The sequence below is a fragment of the Solanum tuberosum genome, unplaced genomic scaffold (assembly GCF_000226075.1).
Source record: "Solanum tuberosum cultivar DM 1-3 516 R44 unplaced genomic scaffold, SolTub_3.0 scf00038, whole genome shotgun sequence".
Classification (NCBI taxonomy): Eukaryota; Viridiplantae; Streptophyta; class Magnoliopsida; order Solanales; family Solanaceae; genus Solanum; species Solanum tuberosum.
In genome coordinates, this window is record NW_006238966.1 from 2,380,518 (window position 1) to 2,387,521 (window position 7,004).

Below are 7,004 nucleotides of genomic sequence, written 5' to 3' on the forward strand. Positions count from 1 at the left end.
CATAACCCGCATATGACATCACCCGTATCAACTGAATGACCACTGACTTCTTTTACTGATTAAGTAAGTAACAATTTACCAAACTCTATTTGCGGATAGTTGTTTAAGCAATTAGTGTATGGCTGAATTCTTATGAAACTAATGAAGAGAGGAATGAACAAATAACATATCCTTTTTGAAACTAGAAGACGATAGATTGATAATTGACATGGTTTCCATCAGCTTTTCTATTATTATTAATATGTCTATTTAAGGAATTCTTCACTTGTGATTATCTTCTCTTAGCTGGTGGTTGTTTGACTTATTTGTGTTATGATTCATGATACATATCAGGTTATTATTTGTTTGTTGGATTGATGATGGAAAACTGTATTGCTTTTTGGGGATCTGTCATGAACAAGATACTAAAACTTTTCCCTGTGAAGTGGAAAATTTGATGTTTCAGCACAATGATGACCAGTTCCGTTTAGTAGATTCTAGTAAAGATACTGATTTGGTTGATAAAACAGGGAAAGATGAACTTCTATATCCACTACAAGTAGTTGAGAGATAAAATTATTAGCAAGTTTAAAATGCTCAATTTACAGAACTAACTCTTCATAGTTATACATCCATGATTTGAATTGCAACATTAGTATAGGTTCAAGTCCAACAACAGTTGATTTCCTACTTGTAGCTCTGCGGGTAGGATTTGAATTTCAGGGAAAAGAAGCGTATTATACATAGAGTTTTACTCCTGACAGCAATCTTCCAATCGACAACTCTTCTTTTCATAAAAGCTATCAGAAAATTAAGTGAAAATGGTACATAGAAACTAGCCTTTAAGATATATTATCTCTGTGATGCCAATTTCTCAGGTGTTGCAATGTTTTTTGTTTTATCCAGTGCTGGTCATAGGGGAGGTAAGCCTGGATTGAGTGATCATACACTAATGCACTCATATCAGCAAGGTCATCTATGAAATTGTAATGATATGAGATGTCGTAACTGATTTCTCTGATGGCTGGGTTCAATTGCTTGAGTTTCTTCTCATACAACGCACAAATTCCATCCATTGCTTGACTTATTTACTCGTAATCCATGAAAGTGCGAGTTGCTCAGTTTTGAGATGTGTGTGTGAGAACAATAGTGTGATTGTTTGCCATTTTACGAATGAATAAGGATTGAGCTTGTATTTGCTGAAATTTTGAAGCAGTGAATCAGAAACTCTGTTTAGGCAGCTGCAGCGACGTCTTTGCTGGCAATAGAATTATTTAAAAGATTACAACCTTCTTAATCTGTGTTGTTTCCATTTTATACAAATACCATAGCATTCACACATCTTTTTCCTCTGTTTTTTTAGTTTTGTACAACTGTGTGTGCATGTTTTTTTATTTTCTGCACAACTATGCATAGTGACTGTAGTCTACAGCTTTCTGGTATTTCATGCAGCCTATAGTTTTCTGGGATTTAATGCATTTATAATGAATGTAATTTGTAGACATTTTATCAGACTTGGGATACACTATCAAAGTTTTCTTACTCCTTTTTTTTTAGTTTAAAATTTTCAGCTTTATTGATATGAAAAGAGAACAATTACAGCGTGCCCAATGCCCAAATTCAATTAACAAACTAAACAAGATAGGGCCTCCCTTACCATTATCCCAGTTTTGGTGTTACTCTTATGTATAGGATGTTTAATTTGTCACTGTTCACTATCCTTCTTCCTCTTGTATCCAACGTTTTGAGACTGTGAATATGCAATTACCATTCTCAATTGCCCTGTTTGCTAGGTGATCTGCTAGCTGATTTCCTTCCCTTAATATGTGCTGAAAAATATGTTGTTTTCCTTCCAAGCATGTCCTTATTTCCTCCACTACATCTGATATGCTCCATGGTATCGCCCATTCCCCTGTAAGCACTTTTTTCAGTAGCATCGAATCTGTTTTGGATGATAACTTTATTGAGATTTCTCTGTTTACAATGCTTGCTAGCTTCTAGTATCGTTTTTGCTTCCGTCACTATGCTTGTTGCATTCTCAATAGTTACCCCTTCGGCATGTATGATATCCACTCTTTCATCCCTCAAGCAAAAAGCATAGGAACTTAATCCTGGGTTTCCTCTTGAAGCACCATCCGTATTATATTTATTAATCCATCCTTCTGGGGGACATTCCCATTTAACTTTCTTTGCCGCCATTCCCGTGCAATATTCCTCCAACTCTTTGATCATTACTTCCCATCTACCAGACACATTCATCCATGGTCTTCTTACTTTGATTAATCTATACATGCTTCTGGTTACATTGTGGATTATCCTTGATAATGATAGATCCTTTCCCTTTATGTTTTTTCTTGTTTCTTCTTCTCCATAGCTCCATATAATAAAGCTTGGAAGTGCTCTAAAATATGGTCGCATATCAGTTTTGCATTGTGCTCCCCACCATTTCATGATGATTTCTCGCAGTGAAAGTCCTACTGCATTGATACCTGTAAAAGAAAAGAAGTATGACCAAGTCCTATTAGCACAATTTTTCTTACTCTAAAATACGGTCGCATATCAAAGTTTTCTTACTCAATTTTTCTTATATGTTCTTGCAGCTTGTTAATATTTTTGGATAACCCTTGGTGAATTTCGGTGTACTTTTGTGAAGATGGAAGCTACAAGTCAAGATGCAAGTATAGAAGATGCACAAGACTATCATTATTTTGCTCGAGATATTGTTAATTTGCTAACCCTTTTTTTGTTAAACAAATATTGAAACTAACACCATGGGATGTTTACCTTGTTTTATATATTTATATCAGCCTTTTGTATGGAGATTTACCGTAGAAATCTTTTATTTATTGATGAAATTTATATCATTTTTGTGAAATGAAGCTCCAGAAGTACTAATGGTTAGTTAGAGACCAAAATTTTTTCTCGTCTCTAAAAGTTCATCTAAGACGAGATAGTTTCTTGTCTCTAAATTTCATCTAGGATGAGACAACGTCTTGTCCCTAAAAGATCATCTAGGACGAGGTGTTGCTAGTCGTGAAAACAATCTAAGACGACGTGATCTAGGACAAGATAGTTGCTCGTCCCTAAAGAGTAATCTAGGGCAAGTTCGTTGCTAGTCCCTAAAGGGATTTAACGACAAGAAAATGACTAGTTTTCAAAGAAGAAAATCCTCTATTTGGGACGAGATATACAGTCTTCAAAAGTATTTTGGCGACTAGCATTAATCCCGTCTCTAAACTCATTCAGCGACCAGCGAAAGGAACTCATCCCAATTGACCTTTAGCGAAGAAGCATTCTAGGACGGGTGGCGACCAGCATTTTCCTGTCTCAATAGACTATTTGGGACCAGATTTGAACTTTTTAGGACCATATTTCCCTTCCTTAGAGGCTATTTTTCTTGTAGTGTAGGCAACTCTTACTCAATGCATAACAACATGAAGAAATCAATTATAAAAGCTCATTTTCTCATTAAACATGAATTTCATCAAGAACATGCATAACATAAGAAAATCATGGGAAAAACACATATAACACACATGACTCCCAAAGTACTAAAACTCAAGAGGAACTACTTACCTCAAGCTTGAATAGGAGTAGAAGAAAGAGATGAGGATATCCAGACTTCATATCAGCCTCGACCTCCCAAGTAGCACCCTCAACTAAATGATTTCTCCATAAAACTTTCACGAAAGCTATTTCCTTGTTTCTCAATCTCTTGACTTGCCGCTCTAGGATCTATACCAAAATATCTTCATATGAAAGACTTTCGTCAACTCCCAAACCTTCTAGGGGAATAATGGATGCCGGATCTCCAATAGACTTCTTAGGCATAGAAACATGAAATACCAGATGAACCAGGGCCAACTCATTTGGCAAGTCCAACTCATAAGCCACTTTCCCAATACATTTCAACATTTGATATGGGCCTACATACCGAGGACTAAGTTTTCCTTTCTTGAAAAATATCATCACACCCTTCATGGGTGAGATTTTCAAGTAGACCCAATCATTAACTTCAAATTCCAGATCCCTTCTTCTCACATCAGCATAAGACTTCTATACTTTAAGTAATCCTCAACCTCTCTCTAATAAGCCAGACTTTCTCAATGGCTTCATAAACTAGCTCGAGACCTATAAAAGAAACTTCACCCACCTAAAACTAACCAATCAAAGATCTACATCTTCTACCATACAAGGCTTCAAAGGGAGCTGATGAGTCCTCGATTTGGACTCATTTAGGGCTTTGTTTAGATATATTTAGTGTCCTCAAATGCTTAATTTGTGCCAATAGCTGATGTTAAATCCTTGATTTTCAGGTATATGGATTAAGGAACAAAGAAAGGACACTAACAGGCAAAAAGGAACAAAAAAAGCTGAAGAAATGAAGAAGGGCGAGCCTGAGGATCGCCAAGAGTACTCGGCGTGTCGCCGAGTGGCTTCGATGACCACCTAATTTTCGAGTGTGCCAAGCTCTGAAGGAAAGAACCAAGTCGGTGAAGAAAGGGAGCAGTCGGCGGACCACTGTGTGATTCCGCAAAGCAAAGATATATCGCCCAAAGTTACAGACCTTGAGGATATTGAATGCCAAGGTGAAATGGCGATGGAAGAGACCAAAGGGCGGCTCGCCGAGTGGATCGGTGAGTCCGAGTTACTTCACCGAAGAGGCTTTCGTAGCTTATTTTCGGTGACTATAAATACGTTTTAAACATTTTAGTTAGTATAGAGCATACAATCTTGGATATTATTATTTTTTGAGTATTTTCTTATCAGAACTCTTAGAACTATTCTCTCTAGAGTTTTCTTTAGCTTTGAGAAATTGAATAAATTCACTTTTGAGAAATTGGAAGTGGGTCTTTGAGATTCATCAAATTTGACCATTGTAAAGATGAAATCACTCTTACCCAGTTGATGGATAATCAATTTGGTACTTGTTTTTACCTTTTTATAATGTCTAGCTAAAACCCCAATTCTTGGGGTGTGATCATGTGATTATGGGCTGATTTAGCGTATGATTATTGCTAATTATTTGTTTAAATGCTATTTAAAAGTGAGTTTAATCATTAATTTTGGTTTCATTCAAGAATGTAGTTGCAAATAAAGTTCTTCCTTTGTGTTCTTAGCTTGCTCGAGAGAGAGGTTTTAGAACTAAGGTTTTTGATTGATGGTTTGTGGGTAGGGTTGACCTGGGTTTAGCTCGAGAGAGTGAAGCCTAAACCCATTCCCACACATTCAGCTCGAGAGAGTGAATGAATTAAGGTGTGGCTTGCTCTTAATTTTCATGCTTGTTGATGTTCGAGACAAATCACTTACTTTAAATTGTTTGAGAGAAAATTACCTCTCTTATAGCCTTGCCTTCTGACTAATATCTATCTATTTACTAATAGTTGTAATTACACATATGTCAATATTAGCCTATAATCGATCACATCCAAAGAATCCGTCTCATTATTGTTAATTCTTATTGTTTGTGACTGCTGCTTGTAGTTGATAATCAAACAAAAACCCCCATTTGATATTCGTGTCACCCCTTGATTTGAATAATGTCTTTATTCGATAAATTTTATTCCTATGACTGATTTGACCGCATTTATACTTCCCAATTGAATCTGAAACACATACTGCTCCCCATGGGATTCGACCCCAACTCATTTAGTTGGGCTTTATACTGATTTACGATCGTTGAACACCTAGAATTGAATGAGGCATGCTTGAAATATTAAATCAAAATGGCGCTGGTGCCAGGGAGTGGTGTTGTTTGAAATTCTTTTGGTGAAGTTTAATTGTATTCTTGTTAGTCATAGTTGAATCTACTTACTTTTAGTTTTTGGTTTTTGTGTTGCTTGTTAAAACAGAGGAAATGAGTGTCAATGGTAGCAACAGTAACCAAGTGAACTATCCTTTTTTACTGATGACGATTCGTAAGGATAACATCCTATATTTCAAGTGCTTGGAGGGTGAGCCAATCCATGAGACGTGGCTGAGGTTTAGCCTTGTATATTTTCACCCACACTATATAGTTTCTATATTTTGGCATTTTTATCACTTTTTGCTCGTTAATCTCGTGCTCGGAGTTGGAATACATTGCAGCCTAGATTTACAAACTCGCATTTCGGCATAAAGGTTGGTTTTTCGAACCCCGAACTCTTAAATAGTAGTCGAATTTGAATGGAATTGTTTAACTCCTATTAGTGTGCTGGGCCTGCTTTGAAATCGTAATTGTGTGCTAGTTTGCCTATCGTAGTTTCGTAACTGTGCTAAATTGCTTAAATTGTTGATTTCCCGAGTTTCATGCTTTAAAATTGATCATAAATTGTTGTTGTGTCTGGTCAGGTGATGTCTGAGTAACCCCATGTAACAACCCAAAAATATAGTAAGACCAAGCTAGAGTCTAATAGAAACTAATAGGTGAAACTAGAGCCTCACATGTGAGTTTGAAGTTGGAAACTTGATTAAATGTTGTTAAATGGTTTCCCGAGTGAAGGTTGAGGAATTTAGGGGTTAAACGTTAAGATACGACTGTAACGCCTGGAAACTAGTGCGTTGAACTAGTGTGTTGTAGAGTCTTGTAGTGGAGTTTTGGAGTGTTGTATGAGGGTTAAAACTCATAGAAATGACTCCCGTACTTAGAATGACATGTTTAGGGGTTAAACGTCCGGGTAAGACTCTCTAAGGACCACCCAAGGGGTCCTTGAGGAGGACCCCAAAACAGTCCCCAAAACAGTCCAACTTTGGTGAACTACAGATGCAATTCACGGCCAGTAGATTGATCTACGGCTCGTGGTCTTTCTCCGTAGGTCAAGTCCTGCAGCAGGCCTGCAAATTGATAATGTTCAAATATACTTCTTGAAAAGAAATATAAACGATCGTATGCAATATATTTACCCAACTATGAGTCGGGGTCGATCCCACAGAGAATATGGAAGAATATTGTCAATAGCAAATATTTAACTCGATAGTCATTATATAACAATGGGGGGATTAAATTTGAAATAAAATAAAAAACAATAAAAAGATAGCTTTGAACT